The sequence below is a fragment of the Amia ocellicauda genome, chromosome 12, assembly GCF_036373705.1.
Source record: "Amia ocellicauda isolate fAmiCal2 chromosome 12, fAmiCal2.hap1, whole genome shotgun sequence".
NCBI classification, from domain to species: Eukaryota; Metazoa; Chordata; class Actinopteri; order Amiiformes; family Amiidae; genus Amia; species Amia ocellicauda.
This window is the reverse complement of record NC_089861.1, coordinates 39,262,446-39,282,463: the sequence shown is the minus strand read 5'-3', so window position 1 is coordinate 39,282,463 and position 20,018 is coordinate 39,262,446. Positions and strand designations below refer to the sequence as shown.

The 20,018-nt window shown below is 42.6% G+C and overlaps 1 non-coding gene across 1 annotated transcript; it reads left to right on the top strand.

The window, feature by feature from the left end:
• Nucleotides 1-4,939: 4,939 nt before the first annotated feature.
• trnai-aau (transfer RNA isoleucine (anticodon AAU)) lies at nt 4,940-5,013 on the top strand. Its single transcript has one exon. It is a non-coding gene; the product is annotated as a tRNA-Ile (tRNA).
• The last annotated feature ends 15,005 nt before the right edge of the window (nt 5,014-20,018 follow it).

Genomic DNA, 20,018 nt, shown 5'->3' with positions numbered 1-20,018 from the left:
ACAATTTTTTCACCATTGCATAAATTAAATAGTCTAAAATGTGCTTTTTATTATTTTGTCTTGCTTTTCAAAGACAAAATCAATTACAAAACTACAATTAAAAAATATGTATTTAAGACTGAACATTAAACACTGTGCCAACAAAGCACAATAAATAAAATAAAATAAAATAGATAAATTTATATCTGGCCATCTTTGAGCCCCCCTTCTTGAATAGCCTACTGTGAAAGCCGGACACAAATAACGGGGAGAGAGAGAGGGAGAGTCTCCGGTTTCGGTTGTGTCCGGGCTTTATTTTGTTCAGGTATGTCAAAAAAGGGCGGAGATACAAAACAAAAACAAAATCAAAAGCAAAAGCAAAAAGTGTCCACAATCGGGGTGCTCCGGGCAGACAGGGGTAATAGACTCAGTCCACCTTCTTGTCGGTTAGCTGCTTCCGTCGGGGAGGGAGAGGGATTAAATAAACAGGGCACAGCCCACTTTATAGCGAGACACTCCTTTTCAATGGTGCTATATTTACGCTCCTGGGCGATAATTGTTTGCTTAGATAGAGGACGGGGTGTTCCTGACCCCCAACACTCTGGGACAGGACCGTGCCCACTCCAACTTCTCAGGCGTCGGTCTGTAGAATGAAAGGGAGAGAGAAGTCAAGGCATTTAAAAAAAGGGTGTTGGCAGAGGCGGTCCTTAATCGCCTGGAAAGCCACCTGGCACTGCTCCGTCCACTGGACCGTATCTGGAGCACCTTTTCGCGTCAGTTCGGTCAGGGGGTAAGCCAGGGTGGCAAAGTCCGGCAGAAACTGGCGATAATACCCGGAAAACCCCAAAAACTGCCGAACTTCCTTTTTGGACTTAGGAGGCGGACAGGAGGCAATAGCGGTCACCTTGTCAACGACTGGCCGTACCTGCCCCCCTCCTAAGAGGTACCCCAGATACTTGGTCTCCCTCCTCCCAACTGTTCACTTGCCCGGGTTTTCCGTGAGCAGCGCCCAGCCGATCCAGCAACTCATCCACACGGGGCATCGGATAGGCATCAAACCTAGACACTGCATTGAGCTCCCTATAATCAACGCAGAATCTAGTGCTGCCGTCAGGCTTTGGCACCAAGACTATAGGGCTACACCATTCCGATTGTGACTTTTCAATGACTCCCAGCTCCAACATCTTCTGCACCTCTTCATTGACAGCCTACTTTTTGTAATAGGGGGTGCGATAGGGTTTGACACGCACGCAGTGGTCCAGTGCTGTGTGGATGTGGTGTTCAATGAGAGGTGTGAGAACGGGTCGGTGAGAAAAGACATGCTGGAAGCGGCACAATAAAGAGCAAACGTGCTGTTTCTGGGCGTTTGTTAAATGGGCGTTTGTTAAATTGAGTTCAGTGCGAACCTCAGAAACAGCGGCTTCAGACTCTTTATTGTGGGGGGAACTAAAAGCACCCAATGCTTCCTGCTCTCGCCACTTCTTCAGCATGTTCAGATGATAGATCTGCTTTTACCTCCGACGATCTGGGCGACACACCTCATTATCAACATCCCCTAAGCGGCGTGTGACCAAAAAGGGTCCCTGCCACTTAGCCAGCAGTTTAGATGTTGAATTTGGGAATAACACCAGTACCTTGTCCTTGGGTGAACGATCGTAACCGGGCTCTCCTGTTGTACATGCGCTGTTGTCGCTCCTGGGCCTGTAAGAGATGCAACTGTGCAAGTTTCCCCAGTGCCGATAGCCGATCTCTCAGGTCCAGGATGTGCTGTACCATAGAGGTCTGGGAGGGGGCGGTCGCCTCCCAGTCCTCCTTTATTAAGTCGAGGATGCCCCTCAGCCGCCTCCCGTACAGCAGCTCGAAGGGAGAGAAGCCAGTGGACGTCTGGGGCACCTCGCGTACAGCGAACAGCAGGGGTGGCAATAACTTGTCCCAGTCCCAAGCGTCTGTGCTCATAAACTTACAGATCATGTTCTTTAGGGTTTTATTAAAGAGCTCCACTAGGGCGTCTGTCTGGGGATGATAGATTGAGGTCCTGATGGACTTTATCCCCAGCAGCCTACAGAGGTCTCGCATCACGCGTGACATGAATGGAGAGCCCTGATCTGTCAGGATTTCCTTTGGGATCCCCACCCGAGTGAAGACCTTAAACAGCTCCTCGGCGATCCTAGTCGCTGACATTGTCCGTAGACGAATTGCCTCCAGGTACCGAGTGGCATAGTCTACTATGACCAGCACAAATTGATACCCCGCGGAGCTTTTCTCCAACGGACCGATCAAATCCATCCCAATGCGCTCAAATGGTATCTCCATGAGAGGCAGCGGTACCAGCGGAGCCCACGGTACTGCACTGGCATTGGTCTTCTGGCACTCCGGACAGGCAGCACACCATCTTTCTACCTCCTTTTTGATGCCTGGCCAGAAGAATCGGTCCATTATCCGGCTTAAGGTCTTGTCACGACACAGGTGACCTGCCCCAGCCAAATCAGATGAGAGCCTATGATCCTTAATATTAGATAGATAGTTTTCACTAGCGAGCACCCGGCCGGGCGATGTCCAGGCTGCCCGCAACGTCACCGTGGTTTTTCCAGGGGACCACACACTGCCGGGGGAGAGAGAAAAAGAAGGAGCTAAGGAGGCAGATTTGTTTTTGGGACAGGCAAGGCGAGAAGGGGAAGTGGGTCGGGGAGAAACATGTTTAGGTGTGGTGTTTGGCAACATGCTGGTATCCAGGACAGTCGGGTCAGAGGGGGTCTTGGGAATGGAAGGGAGGGTGCCCGCCGTCGGGCATCAGAAGGTGGCATCGTCCCGGGCAATGATGGTTCTCTGCCAGCCTGGTGCCAGCCTTCAGGTTGGACGTGGGAGATGGCAGATGAACTGCTCCAAGGCCACCAGGTCGGCAACTTCCGTGGCTTGAGCCAGCGGTGGCAGGCACCGGGAGCCAGGTTCGAACCGGAGGCTTCTGAGCTTTCGGCGCTGGCCGTCCGACGTCAGACCGACCCGGTCCAGGACACTGTCCCTCAGTCTATTGTAGTCTAGGGCATCCTCGGGACGAAGCACTCGGGTGGCAGGGGAGCCAGGCGTACCGCCCACTCCGACTCCGGCCAGTCGCAACACCGGGCAGTGCGCTTGAAGATGGTAAGAAAAGCCTCCGGGTCATGAAGTGAGCACTGACTCCGGTGGTACTCGATCCCACAACCATTGAATGACCACTGCCCTTTTCACTAAAAGTCCAACGCGCTATCCATTGCGCCACAGAGCATGCCTACTGATGATGGGGCATCTCAGCGTGCTTGTACAAGTAGCATTTACAGATGTGTTTTTTTAATCGCTCTCTCTGATATAGAGATGAAAGGAAATGATGGGTTCTTCTTTTAGATAATACGACTCATGTTGACTTGACTGTGAGGGAAAGTTTTTGTCAGGCACACTGTCTGTGTGTTTGTCTGTCTATCTGTGGCTGTCTGTGTGTCTGTGGCAGTCTGTGCTTGTGGCTGTCTGTGTGTGTGTCTGTGGCTGGACCGATGGGGCTGATTGGAAACATCATCGACCTGGGTTTCTCTTCATCACAGATACATCTTTCGCTGCCCACATGCCCGAATTGCTTTTCAGCTGGATCACAGCCTCGCCCCAGGTGGGCAAAACCTCCAAAAGTGGTACAAACTCATCCACGTATTCCAGTGTTTCCGAGAAAGCTTGGCATAGTGAGTGAGAAAGTCAACCCTGACAGTGTGGCGACAGATGAGAAGCCACGGAATTGATGCACTCTGTGATGTCATAGAAGTCAGCTGTGAGAGAGTTCTGAGATGTCATCGCTGAACTGGCAGTGAAGGGAGAGGGAGAGGAAGGCAAAGCATGTACATGGCTTCTCTCGCTGACTGGGCAAGATTGGATTAATGAGAGAGTGCAAGGACGGAAATGCAGTTGTTTTCTCGAAGAGTGTAGAAGAGTTTTCTGGTCTCCTGATGGAGGCGTGGGTTCAAATACCACTTCTGACAGACTGATTTATAGCATGACCAATGCTAGGAATTGCAAAAGTGTTCTTTTATTTTCTGACACTAAGCTGTTGGTCACCTCGACTCGGTTGCATAAGTGTTGAAAGTCACGGATTCCCGCAATTCTGTGGCCTCATTCTCAAGGCTATCTTCTATAATACACCTCTCAAAAAAATAAGGGAACAAGTAATCATCACAGCATAACACCAAGTCAATTACACTTCAGGCATATCAATCTGTACAGTTAAGAATCCAAAGCGGTGGTGAATCACTCTCTCCTTTTTTGGTGCAAATTAAAGTGACAGCAGGTGCACCGGAGAGAGGCAACTGCAAGACAACCCCAAAAAGGGAATGGTTTTGCAGGTGGTGGCCACAGACGATTGCTCTCTCCTTATCCTTCCTGACTGATTCTTCTCTAGTTTTGCCTTTTGCTAGTGTCCTTGTCACTACTGGTATTATGAGGCGCTCCCTGCAGCCCATTCAGGTTGCACAGGTAGTCCAGCTCCTCCAGTATGGCACATCCATACGTGCCGTCTGAAGAAAGTTTGCTGTGTCTCCCAGTACAGTCTCAAAAGCATGGAGGTGGGAGAGTTACGAATTATGCAATGTACGGTGAAGATCTTGAGGTTTCCTAGACTTCGATCACGGAGATCCGATGTGTGATTTAAGAGTTCCCGCAGTTTTCTTGATCAGTATATAATCTCCCGGTGGGCGTATACATCCTCTCAGAATGGCCGAGTGGTCTAATTTGCCAGACTTAAGGTGTTGTTCCCTTGAAGAGTGTAGAAGGGTTTTCTGGTCTCCTGATGGAGGCGTGGGTTCAAATCCCACTCCTGACAGATTGATTTATAGCATCACCAATGCTAGGAATTGCAAAAGTGTTCTTTTCACACTTGTGTGTAATGCATTTTGCAGCCAAATTACATAAACATGAGGAAATGCCTGGCAGAGAGACTCCTTTTGATGGCCGGTTAGCTCAGTTGGTTAGAGTGTGGTGCTAATAACGCCAAGGTCTTGGGTTCGATCCCCACATCGGCCAAGACCGATCGTAGGTGCTCATCCGTCTAGTTGGAGTCCTGTTTTTTTAATGTTTGACATGAAACTCCCTGAAGGCAAGCGTAGTAGTGCACTTAAGCAGTGGTAGGATCCACAAGACTTCATCAAGCCGTGTCAAAGTCGGCCATCTACATGCACACGGGAAAATGTCCTTTCGCCGCTTTGCTTTTCTCAGAACACTTCATTTGCATTCTGTCCTCTGATAGTTTCAACTCGTGGGCTCCTGCCAATTCCTTATTACACAGACTTGGAGAGGGAAGCAATGCCAGTGGCTTCAAGAATCAACGCAAGTTTCATGAATGGCACATCTAAGCCATGGTGCCAACCAGACATTGAGCTGTTGGTCACCTCGACTCGGTTGCATAAGTGTTGAAAGTCACGGATTCCCGCAATTCTGTGGCCGCATTCTCAAGGCTATCTTCTATAATACACCTCTCAAAAAAATAAGGGAACAAGTAATCATCACAGCATAATACCAAGTCAGTTACAGTTCAGGCATATTAATCTGTACAGTTAGGAAGCCTAAGCGGTTGTGAATCACTGTCTCTTGTTTTGGTGCAAATGAAAGTGACAGCAGGTGCACCGGAGATAGGCAACAGCAAGACAACCCCAAAAAGGGAATGGTTTTGCAGGTGGTGGCCACAGACGATTGCTCTCTCTTTATGCTTCCTGACTGATTCTTCTCTAGTTTTGCCTTTTGCTAGTGTCCTTGTCACTACTGGAATTATGAGGTGCTCCTTGCAGCCCATTCAGGTTGCACAGGTAGTCCAGCTCCTCCAGTATGGCACATTCATCCGTGCTATCAGAAGAACCAGAAGGACCAGTATCTGCTTTTTTGTGCGAGGAGGAACAGGAGGAGCATTGCCTGAGCCCTCCAAAATGACCTCCAGCAGTCTACTGGTGTGCATGTTTCTGACTAAACTGTCAGAAACAGACTCTATGAGGGTGGCACGAGGGCCCGTCATCCTCTAGTGGGACCTGTGCTCACAGCCCAGCACCGTGCAGCTCGATTGGTATTCGTGAAAGAGTGTGGAGGCACCGTGGTGAACGTTATTCTGTCTGCAACATCATCCAGCATGATCGGTTTGGCTGCTGGTTTGGAGAGAAACACAAAGTGCCCTCTGTGTATTCACTATGCAACCATCAACAACTCTGACCTGGTCATATATATGTCCCAGGGCATCATCCTGTGTCTGGTCCATAGCGAAATCGGAAACCCGGTTGAAGGCGGGATCCAGTGTCGGGCCTTCCACTGGAAGAAGGAGAGAGGAGGTGAGTCCCAGAACTCGTTCCTTCCCCTGGGTCCAACAGGGTACTGTTGGCTGCTACACGACTGGAGTCAGAGGGAAGGCTGTCCCTGCCCCTCTCATCACCTGCAGTCACTAATGGTGATCGGTCCCCAGAGACATGTCCCAATTGTGCCCCAGCCAAATCAGACAATGAGAGCCTAGGATCTTTAATATTGGACAGAAATTCAGAGCCTCTGGGTCGTCCTCCGGTCCCATCTTTGGAATCTGCAGACCTGCCCAAGCCGGGTTTGCTGCGGTAAACAGCAGGGTTAGGTGCAGGAGCTGGTACTTGAAGTTGCTGGACAAGCGTCTCGAGAGTTTGTTGTTTTTGAGCCTGCAGCTTCATCACTGGGGCCAACAACTGTTCCACTGGAGACGCCTCCATAGCTGTCCTTCCGGGTACAGAGTTCAGGGTAAGTATGTCACAAAGCTTCCCCACATTGGCCACCAAATGTAAATGCCGGACACAATAAACGGAGAGAGTCTCGGGTTCCGGCGGTGTCCGAGCTTTATTGGGGTTCACAATAGTCCAACAGAAAAAAACACAAAAAGGGGAAAACAAGGCAAAACCAGCACACAAAACATCCACACAAACAGGGTGCTCCGGGCAGTCACAATAAAGTCTCCCTCGGGGAAGGAGAGGGATTAAATAGATGAAGCACACCTGCCAATGACGTCACAGTCGCCTCAGTGATCATTGCCTGCAGCCGTGAGCTCACAAGCTGTCTGCGAAGCAGCGGACAACACGGCTGCAACACATGAGCACCTAATTAGTGTGCGTCAGCAGCAGCCATGCCGTGACAGACAGCGTCCTGCCAAAATCACAATAAGATGTATAAAAGTACAGAAAAACAAAATGTAATAAACTAAAAATGATCTTTAATACATAGAATTAAAGAAAATAGGTTTAGTGTTTACAGATTCCTTTTTGGAAATACAATGACATGCATTACAAATGAGTATTTACATTTTATTTACAGCTGGTGCTCATGTGTCACTGTGCCCCTCAGGCTGTGGCAGCCGGTGACATATTGGGCAGCCAGGGAGGCTGTGTGTCCCTCCTCCAGGAGGACTGACCATTTTTATTTTTTCTCAGTTTTGTCAAAGGTAGGGTGGCATTCATTATTTTGTTAAGGAATGTGTCCCTTATTTTGGGCATATTTATTGCATTGCAGGAGGAAGTGCAACTCTCTCTCTCTGTCTCTTTCTCTCTCTGTGTGCGTCCGTCTGTCACTGGAGGCGTTTGTCGTCCCCGTCCAGTGACACCCTCTTAACTCCCCCGGCCCCCTGGAGCGTGACCTACAGCCGAAGGGAGCGCCTGAGGGCTGGTTGGAAGCATCTTGGACTCGGGTTCCTCTTCATCACCAGAAGGGGGAGCCGGAGTAGATTCCTGCAGAGATTGACACTTGTTTTTTTGTTTCAGCAGAAACAGTGCGGAGGCGACCCAAATCCTGCTGGGGGGAGGTGTTTAAAAAAAAAAGTTTTATCTTCTTCATAATGACATTATCCTTCAAGAAAAGACAAAGGGCATCAGATGATCAATACGTTAATACATCTCTTATAATCTCTCTTTAAAATACCAACTATTACAATGTTAACCATACATAAACAAAACAACCTATGCTTTTGTTTTTAATGTTGCTAGATCTCACAGTGATAAAATAAGGAAGATATGGTTTAACCAAAAAAGTTGATAAAACATTTCTTGGCAGAGCGCAAACAGAGGACATGTAAATAGGCTGACATTAAATTAAAGATAAGATTCTAAATAAGCTATCTTTTCTCTTCAGTCATGATGAGGAAAAATTGATAACTTGAATAATTTCATTCAGAATGACAAAGTTGCTCAATGTAAGCGCATTTTTCAGAGTAACGTTAGCACAGCTTCCTACAAATTGTCTGATAGATAAGATTAAAAAAGAAATCAGCTATCGGCTATGTTACAAATGAGAATTATACTATTAATATTGTACATTTATGATCATTATGTTTGTAGTTTGGATATGTCGATAATATATTTGACAGTAAATGGGTTTTATACGGTGTGTCCAAAAAAACTAAACAAAAACCCATCCCAATTTGCGTTACGTGATCGGGACCACTCCGTGGACCACAGTGCCGAGGTCCGGACCACTCAGTCGCTGTGGTCCAGACCTTGGACCAAAAAATGTTACAACCCCTACTGCTCCGCTGTGTCAGTTGTTTCTGTAACTGAATCACAAAACTGGGTTTTGATGTGCTCCCCACGTGCGTGTTTACAACGTCACTGAAGAAAAAAAACATCGAATCTGGAACACTGACGAGAATTGGAAGAAGCCGTGGCTGTGGCTAACTGTGTCTGTGAGTAGTATAGATGGCAGCATCACTTATTTTGACAGCCGGAAGTCCCGCCCTCCCTATGTACCTTTGAACTGGAACTCCTCTCTCCTTCCCAGCACCCCCCTGGGTTACTCTTTGACCCTCCCTCCTTATGTACCATTGAACCGGAACTCCTCTCTCCTTCCCAGCACCCCCCTGGGTTACCATTTGACCCTCCCTTGTCAGCCATCTTGGATGATATCGGCCATTTTGACTGATATCGGCCATTTGTAAGGTCATAGGTCATCTGGTAAGATGGTAGCCATTTTGTTAGGGTGACATCCATCATGGTGAATGTCCAAGGGCACCTCACACTGCTGGTGTGGAGGTGTAATGTTTAATAGCATAAACTGTGTTTTTAAGGTTATATTGTTTTATGATACTGTTTAAGTAAATAAAAAGAGAATAAGAAAAGTTTTAAATACATATATATATTTAAAGTTATATTGTTTTATGCTACTATTTTAGTAAATAAAAAGAGAATAAAAGTTTTAAATACAGATATATATATATAATCAATAGGTTATATTGTTTTATGATACTGTTTTAGTAAATAAAAATAGTATAAGAAAAGAAAAGTTTTATATTTTATTTTAGGTTATAATGTTTTATGATTTGTTTTAGTAAATTAAAAAATAAGAAAAATAAAAGTTGTATATACACTCACCTAAAGGATTATTAGGAACACCATACTAATACTGTGTTTGACTCCCTTTCGCCTTCAGAACTGCCTTAATTCTATGTGGCATTGATTCAACAAGGTGCTGAAAGCATTCATTAGAAATGTTGGCCCATATTGATAGGATAGCATCTTGCAGTTGATGGAGATTTGTGGGATGCACATCCAGGGCACGAAGCTCCCGTTCCACCACATCCCAAAGATGCTCTATTGGGTTGAGATCTGGTGACTGTGGGGGCCAGTTTAGTACAGTGAACTCATTGTCATGTTCAAGAAACCAATTTGAAATGATTCGACCTTTGTGACATGGTGCATTATCCTGCTGGAAGTAGCCATCAGAGGATGGGTACATGGTGGTCATAAAGGGATGGACATGGTCAGAAACAATGCTCAGGTAGGCCGTGGCATTTAAACGATGCCCAATTGGCACTAAGGGGCCTAAAGTGTGCCAAGAAAACATCCCCCACACCATTACACCACCACCAGCAGCCTGCACAGTGGTAACAAGGCATGATGGATCCATGTTCTCATTCTGTTTACGCCAAATTCTGACTCTACCATCTGAATGTCTCAACAGAAATCGAGACTCATCAGACCAGGCAACATTTTTCCAGTCTTCAACTGTCCAATTTTGGTGAGCTTGTGCAAATTGTAGCCTCTTTTTCCTATTTGTAGTGGAGATGAGTGGTACCCGGTGGGGTCTTCTGCTGTTGTAGCCCATCCGCCTCAAGGTTGTACGTGTTGTGGCTTCACAAATGCTTTGCTGCATACCTCGGTTGTAACGAGTGGTTATTTCAGTCAAAGTTGCTCTTCTATCAGCTTGAATCAGCCCATTCTCCTCTGACCTCTAGCATCAACAAGGCATTTTCGCCCCCACAGGACTGCCGCATACAGGATGTTTTTCCCTTTTCACACCATTCTTTGTAAACCCTAGAAATGGTTGTGCGTGAAAATCCCAGTAACTGAGCAGATTGTGAAATACTCAGACCGGCCCGTCTGGCACCAACAACCATGCCACGCTCAAAATTGCTTAAATCACCTTTCTTTCCCATTCAGACATTCAGTTTGGAGTTCAGGAGATTGTCTTGACCAGGACCACACCCCTAAATGCATTGAAGCAACTGCCATGTGATTGGTTGGTTAGATAATTGCATTAATGAGAAATTGAACAGGTGTTCCTAATAATCCTTTAGGTGAGTGTATATATATATATATATATATATATATACAAGGTTATATTGTATACATTTGAGAAAAATAAAAGTTGTAAATACACATATATATTTTATTTTAGATTATGTTTGATTATACTGTTTTAGTAAATTAAAAAATAAGAAAAATAAACGTTTTATATATATTTAAGGTTACACTGTTTTATGATACTGTTTTAGTAAATTAAAAAGAAAAATTAATATTTACCCAGAGTGGGATTTGAACCCACATGTGTTTTTAGTTTATATGTTTTATGATTAGGGTTAGGATGATACTGTGTTTGCAAAATAAAAAGGTAAGAAAAAATCGATTAAGAAATGTATAGACTTACATATATTGCATGTCATTACATATATATTTAAGCAAACACAGATAAACACACATACCTATATCTCTTTAGTTTATATTTATCAATAGACAATAGAGAACAACAGTGAAATATATAGAATTATATCTGTTCATTTTGACCAGCACTGTACTTATTATATTTGTTACATTAGTGAATGCTCAAACGTAGCCTTAACATGTATCATATTTAAGAATATACTGCATTTCATTCCATTACACACACACACACACACAAACATATATATATCTTGTTAGGTTTTATTTATCAATAGACACTAAAGACATGCACACCACTTTTCTTAGAGAGACACAGTGAAGCACTATTTGTGAATACTCATATGTAATAAATAATATATGTATATATGATTTGTTTGTGCTCAAATGTATAGAATTAATAAAATACACACACACACACACACAATGGTGACTTTTATTGTGGCAAACAAGCATTTTACAACATGGAACATAGTCAGAAGTAGAAAAAGATACTCCATGAAATGTTGTATAGATACTTGTAATCATTAATTTCTGGTTCACAACACCAACATTGGACAGAAACAAACACGGACCTGTACGGAGTAATGTCATTTCCAGCATATTCCATATATATTCTATTCAGTCTTTCACTCTTGGCTTCTTTTTCAAAGTTATACCAGGTTCTGGCGACAAAGTACATCAGGTATCTATTGTAAATAAAGTGAGAAACTCTTAAGTTTCTATTCCTTTGGAAATACCTTATTTTTCAAACCTACAAATACATGGTGACAACTGCAAGCATGACACACATACAAAACACAGAAATAGGGACCACACTGCAAGGATATAATAAGCACAAATGGTATTTTACTGCAAATTTTAAGTTTTGTAAAATTATTTATGTAACTTCTAGGAGTAATCTGCAAACTACATAGTGAAAATGCAGTCAGTCTTCAGGAAACACACACAGCAGACTGAAATAAGCACAACGTCATATTTATATGAACCAAAACTGCATTCTACTAAACCCTGAAACTCTGAAAAATCACTACAAACTCTATGTTTTGTAAAATGGCTTATTTCACAGACACAGAAACAAATAGGCTCACCCTCAACATATTCCAACACTTACAAAAATTATGATGTAAACTTAAAGGTTTACCAGTAGTACAGGGGTATTATTAATCTATTCATGCAACTTTTAGACACTTGTCTAATACAGAGCTAACAACTGCATTGATAGCGGGTAGCAGGGCTTTGACAATGCTGTGCGGTGGGGTTTAAAATGACTTTGTAGGCCAGGGCTTTAAAACCTTACCCCATTGTAACATTTTCAAATTAGCCTCCAACCCCTAAAATACTAAGACATGTTTTTTGTATCATATGTATCATGTTGTTATACTATGTACATTAATGTGGTTTATAATTTTGATTTAATTTGACATAATTTTATCATATTTTTAATTACAAATTCATATATATAAATAACAAATACTATATAATAATAGTAATAATAATGCAAAAACATATTAAGCAATCATATTTTTACTTACAGAATAATATATTTAAAATAACAATATAATAATTTAATAATAATAATAATAATAATAATAATAATAATAATAATAATTTAAAAACATATTAAACAAAACTCACCCTGACTTTGTCACAACCTCAGGATGGGGAACCTCTGCTGTAGACCCTCATCCACTCTGTCAACAGTTTGTAGGTGACATGTGCAGAAACATGAAAACTCAGTCTTGGTGGGGTGTTTCTGTCCAGTGGTCTGATCTGATACAACTTTCTACTACATTTCATATTCTATTAAAATATAACAAATTAGTAGTTCATAAAAAAGTGCTCCTGCTACTCTTATGAGTGTCTCTACAGCCCCTCATTGCTCCCTTGCATTACAGAGCATGACACGTGCTCTTCACATTGAAATTCACATTCATGTTGATGTAGGACTCGTCAACACAAAACTGTACAAAAATACATGAAATACATAAACAATACAAACATTAAGAACAGAAACCACTTTCAATCTGACATTTCACAGTATAGAAATTAAATAAGTTTGAATTACCTCATGGTTTTCCTCAGGCTCGGAGCCAGGCCCCATGTTGCCATCAGTGTCAGAAGCTGAGCGCTCTGTGTAAGATTCAGAATAACGTTCAGCTGTGTGCGGTGGAGAGGGGAAATGGAGATGCAGAGCAGGCAGAGTGTCTGTGAGACGGGTTTCTGTCCTGCTTGTCCTGCAGAGCCTCTCTTATCTGAAATGGCACTGGACACAACCAAAGCAGCAACGTCCCACAGGCAACAGGTCCTTAAGAGAGAACACTGTCAAATTTAACATTCAATAAAAGTCCACAGTTTTGACCATTTTCAGTTGAATTAATCCTCCGCATCAAATGCATTGAGACCATACACAGCTTTCAGATGCCTTGTACTTTAAGATATGTTGTATATTTAGGCTACCCTGTTATTGCTTGAATAAAATGTTATTTTATGAGAGCAGTAAGAAAAAGGGGGAACAAAGATATATAATTCAATTAATAATTTTAAGCACTCTTGTTATTAGAAATAACTAAGATGAAGGCCTAAACTGGCTATCTAGTAACTGTTTAAAAATAAATGGTTTTCCGTGAGTGTGCTAAAGAAATGAACTTCTCATTTCTGTCATTACAGTGAACTAACTGGAATACGTACAGCATACACCTAACAATTGCTAAGAATTAAATGCTTTTCTTTATGAAATGTAAGATTAGTGCTCAAAATAATTAGACATCTATATTTCTAACTGGGCTTGATTATGTTGACTGTTTATGGCTGTGCTTTGCCATTAATTCCAGTTTTCACCTTGTTCTCTATGGGTTGGTTTCAGAGCATGATTAGCACTAGTTTAAGTACATTACTCAGAATATGTCACTCACCATTTTTTGGTATACAAAATGATTTAGCCTGAAGGACAATAAAGCATTGGTATATAGTACTATACTAGGCTAGCAAAAGTAATTTACCCATGTACATAAACAACCTACAGTCTGAATTCAACCTTCTTGGCTCTGACTCACATGTACCAACTTTTAAAATCTCAATTTGACTTACTAGTAAAAGTTACAAAGTGAGAGGGATTTAACCATAGACAAAGAACGATAGGTTGCATATGCAACCCCGGTTATCTGAGAAAAGAAGGACTGCCCAAGGGGGAGGGGTTTTCAGCGTGCATCGCTGGAACGCATCGAAGACTTTTGTCTATCAAAGCTGCCATTGGCCCTTGTGCCCGTCACTCAAACAGGACCCTTCCACTTCCTGTTTGTATAAAAGGTGACGTCTGCACAAGGACTTCCTCTTTTTGCCGGGAGCTTGAACTCCCGCGCGAGCTTGCAACCCTTGGGCAGTGCTTGTTTTCTCAGATAACCGGGGTTTCATACGCAACCTATCGTTATCTTTCGAGTCAGAAGCACTGCCCAAGGGGGAGGTGTTACAGTATAACCAAACCGTCGCAAGGGAGGAGGCAGCGAGCTGGTAAGAGAGCCTGCCCCGAGGCGAACCTACTAGGAGCCGTACCAACTCTATGATAGAACCACAGGGGCCCCTTGGGCCACATCTGGGCTGCTCAGACGCGAAGACCACAGTCACGCTGAACTGGGAAGAAATAAGCAATGGTGTATCCACAGGCAACAAGACCTTGTGCCTACCATGAAGCCTAGTAATAGCAGTCTCCTGCTCTACTAGCAGGGCTAGGAGCAGGGCCAATACCCAGACCACACCATATAAGCACAGGTCGCAGTCCGTTGAGCCCGTGCTCAACATACAGCGGGCTACCCAGACTAGATAGCCACTGCTGGATAGTTCAATTACGAATAATGGAACTATATACACAGTGGACCAACAAGAACCAACTCAAGTGCCTTCCGCTGGACACCGCAGCAGTGGCCTCAGCACTAGCATAGCTAGGGCGGGGCCACAGACTGCTGGCAAAGGAACTATATACATAGCGAAGCACGAGTGCCCTCGCTAACAACAGGAGCAGTTGTCCATTCTAAACTTAATAAGGAGCGGACAAGCTCAACTGTATATTCTAAAGAACTATATACACTGCGGGGCGCAGGAGCCAGTTCATGCACCACACACATGACACAGGAGCAGGATACCCACTGCGGAAGCTAGCGGCAACAGATGCTCTAATGATGTCAATAAATGAACTATATACACAGCGGGGCACAAGAGCAAACTCAAAGCCTACTGCTGAATACAGCAGCAGCGGCCCTCAGCACAGCTAGTATAGCTAGGGAGGGGCCAAGGCCTGCTGACAAAGGAACTATGTACAATGGCGGGGTACACGTGTAAAAAACACATGCACTCCCACCTATAGAATGAACTGTATACAAGTCACAGTCCGGTAGGAAGGGATAACGGTTCTGCATTGCTTTTCCCAAGCATGCTCAACAGGGGCAGACAGGGATAGAAAAGCCAGGAGCCAGTGCCTAACAGGCTACTGCGACTCAGCTGAAGCCAACACCGGATTCCCAATAGAAGGAACTGGGCCCGTCACGTCCAGCCTGTACAACCGAACAAAGGTGTGTGGCAAGACCCAACTCGCAGCCGCACAGATGTCTGCCAGTGGGGCGCCTTGGAAAAAGGGCCCACGACGTGGCTACACCTTGAGTCGAGTAGGCCACCAGGTGTTCAGGCACTGGGGCTCCAGTTGACTCATAAGCCGTGGTAATGGTGTCCACAATCCAGTGCGAGAGGCGCTGCTTTGAAAGCGCCCGGCCACAAACAATTGGTCCGAACATCGAATGTCCTTGGTGCGCTTCAAATAGCACCTGAGAGCCCGCAGCAGGTCAACAGGTGTAGCCTACTCTCCTCCTCCGAAGAGAAGGGTGGAGGATGGAAAGCCATCAACTCAATAGGCCTGTTGATATGGAAAGGAGACAGCACCTTCGGGAGGAATGCAGGATTAGGTCAAAGTGTAACCCTGGAACCATCTCCTGCAAAACGGACACACACAGGGTGAACAGACAGGGCATGTGACTCGCTGACGTGATTGCCAGCAAAAATGCCGTCTTCAGTGACGCAAACCTTAAGTCATATGACTGCAAGGGCTCAAATGGGGCCTTAGAAAGCGTGTCCAGCACTACATTAAGGCGCCATGCGGGCAAAGAAGGAGCGTGGGTAGGCCTCTGCCTACGTGCACCTTTCAGAAACTGCGCTGCTAAAAAATGAGGGTCCGGAGGCTCGCCATCAATCCTGACATGACATGAGGAGAGGGCGGCTAAATAAACCTTGAGCAGCCAGTAGGGCACAGATCTGGTCCATCTTGGTGCAGCATCTCGCCCCCTGTCTTTCAGGACGTGACTAGGACCCCGCGGGTCCGGTCCCTGACAGAGGGGGCAGATCACGTCACCACTCCAAGCCGGTAGCATGCGGTGGCCACACGTGGCACAGCAGCGGGGACGGGAGGAGGAGGAACGGGGTCTCTCCATACCGTCAATACCACGCTCGATATTGTTATTTTATATATATTATTTTGTAAGTAAAAATATGATTGCTTAATATGTTTTTGCATTATTATGACTATTATTATATAGTATTTGTTATTTATATATATGAATTTGTAATTAAAAATATGATAAAATTATGTCAAATTAAATCAAAATTATAAACCACATTAATGTACATAGTAATACAACATGATACATATGATACAAAAAAACATGTCTTAGTATTTTAGGGGTTGGAGGCTAATTTGAAAATGTTAAAATGGGGTAAGGTTTTGAAGCCCTGGCCTACAAAGTCATTTTAAACCCCACCGCACAGCATTGTCAAAGCCCTGCTACCCGCTATCAATGCAGTTGTTAGCTCTGTAGTAGACAAGTGTCTAAAAGTTGCATGAATAGATTAATAATACCCCTGTACTACTGGTAAACCTTTAAGTTTACATCATAACAAGTGTTGGAATATGTTGAGGGTGAGCCTATTTGTTTCTGTGTCTGTGAAATAAGCCATTTTACAAAACACAGAGTTTGTAGTGATTTTTCAGAGTTTCAGGGTTTAGTAGAATGCAGTTTTGGTTCATATAAATATGACGTTGTGCTTATTTCAGTCTGCTGTGAGTGTTTCCTGAAGACTGATTGCATTTTCACTATGTAGTTTGCAGATTACTCCTAGAAGTTATATAAATAATTTTACAAAACTTAAAATTTGCAGTAAAATACTATTTGTGCTTATTATATCCTTGCAATGTGGTCCCTATTTCTGTGTTTTGTATGTGTGTCATGCTTGCAGTTGTCACCATGTATTTGTAGGTTTGAAAAATAAGGTATTTCCAAAGGAATAGAAACTTAAGTGTTTCTCACTTTATTTACAATAGATACCTGATGTACTTTGTCACCAGAACCTGGTATAACTTTGAAAAAGAAGCCAAGAGTGAAAGACTGAATAGAATATATATGGAATATGCTGGAAATGACATTACTCAGTACAGGTCAGTGTTTCTTTCTGTCCAATGTTGGTGTTGTGAACAAGAAATTAATGATTACAAGTATCTATAAAACATTTCATGGAGTATCTTTTTCTACTTCTGACTATGTTCCATGTTGTAAAATGCTTGTTTGTCACAATAAAAGTCACCATTGTGTGTGTGTGTGTGTGTGTGTGTATTTTATTAATTCTATACATTAAAGCACAAACAAATCATATATACATATATTATTTATTACATATGAGTATTCACAAATAGTGCTTCACTGTGTCTCTCTAAGAAAAGTGGTGTGCATGTCTTTAGTGTCTATTGATAAATAAAACCTAACAAGATATATATATATGTTTGTGTGTGTGTGTGTGTGTGTGTAATGTAATGAAATGCAGTATATTCTTAAATATGATACATGTTAAGGCTACGTTTGAGCATTCACTAATGTAACAAATATAATAAGTACAGTGCTGGTCAAAATGTACAGATATAATTCTACACATTTCACTGTTGTTCTCTATTGTCTATTGATAAATATAAACTAAAGAGATATAGGTATGTGTGTTTATCTGTGTTTGCTTAAATATATATGTAATGACATGCAATATATGTAAGTCTATACATTTCTTAATTGATTTTTTCTTACCTTTTTATTTTGCAAACACAGTATCATCCTAAGCCTAATCATAAAACATATAAACTAAAAACACATGTGGGTTCAAATCCCACTCTGAGTAAATATTCATATTTCTTTTTAATTTACTAAAACAGTATCATAAAACATTGTAACCTTAAATATATATAAAACGTTTATTTTTCTTATTTTTTAATTTACTAAAACAGTATAATCAAACATAATCTAAAATAAAATATATATGTGTATTTACAACTTTTATTTTTCTTAAATGTATACAATATAATCTTGTATATATATAAAACTTTTATTTTTCTTATTTTTTAATTTACTAAAACAAATCATAAAACATTTTAACCTAAAATAAAATATAAAACTTTTATTATCTTATTCTCTATATAACCTTAAATATATATATATTTAAAACTTTTCTTATTTTTTAATTTACTAAAACAGTTTCATAAAACAATATAACCTAATATATATATATAACTTTTCTTATTCTTTTTATTTACTAAAACAGTATCATAAAACAATATAATCTTATATATATATATATATATATATATATATATATATATGTATGTATTTAAAACTTCTATTTTCTTATTCTCTATATAAACTTATATATATATATATATATATATATATATATATATATATATATATATATATATATTTAAAATGTTTCTTATTTTTTAATTTACCAAAACAGTTTCATAAAACAATATAACCTATATATATATATATAACTTTTCTTATTCTTTTTATTTACTTAAACAGTATCATAAAACATTATAACCTAAAATATATAAAACTTTTATTTTCTTATTTCTTAATTTTCCAACACAGTATCATGAAAACAATATAACCTTAAAAACACAGTTTACGCTATTAAACGTTACATCTCCACACCAGCAGGGTGAGGTGCACTTGGACACTCACCATGATGGATGTCACCCTAACAAAATGGCTACCATCTTACCAGATGACCTATGACCTTACAAATGGCCGATATCAGCCAAGATGGCTGACATCCAAAATAGCCGATATCATCCAAGATGGCTGACAAGGGAGGGTCAAATGGTAACCCAAGGGGGGTGCTGGGAAGGAGAGAGGAGTTCCCGTTCAAAGGTTCATAGGGAGGGCGGGACTTCCAGCTGTCAAAATAAGTGATGCCGCCATCTATACTACTTCTGTGGCTGTCTGTGGCTGGACCGGAGGGTTGGACCTGGGTTTCTCTTCATTACGAATACATCTTTCGCTGCCCAGGTGCCCACATGCCTGACCTGCTTTTCAGCTGGATCACAGCTCCGCCCCAGCAGGGTAGAGCATCCAAAAATGGTACAAACTCATCCACGTATTGCAGTGTTTCCGGGAGAGCTGGCATACTGAGCGAGAAAGTCAACACTGACAGTGTGGCGAGAGACATAATGTATGTGCTCTGTAATGTCATTGCTGTCAGGTGAGAGATTTCTATGATGTCATCGCTGATATAGCAGTGAAGTGAGAGGAAGAGGAAGGGATAGCACGTGTGTGGGCTCACTGGCTGCCTCAGCTAGAATGGGTGAATGAGAGAGTGCAGGAACGGAATGCAGGAAATATACAATTGTATGTGACAGGCCGCTGTCTGTCACGGCACGGCTGCTGCTGACGTCTGCTGATGAGGTGCTCATGTGCCACAGCTGTGTTGTCACTCCCTCGCTAACAGGCTGTGGACTCACGGTTGCGGGCAATGAGCACCGAGGCGATTGTGACGTCAGTGGCAGCTGTGCCTTCTCTATTTAATCCCTCTCCTTCCCAGATGGAGGCAGCTAACCCGCTGAGAAGGAGGACTGACACTCCCAACCCTGACTGCCCGGAGCACCCTGTTTTGTGTGGATGTTTCGTTTTGGTTGTTTTTACCCCTTGTATTTTGTCCCGTTTACCCTGTGAACCACAATAAAGCCCGGACACCAACGGAACCAGAGATTCTCTCCATCCCTGTGTCTGGCTTTTACATTGTATTATG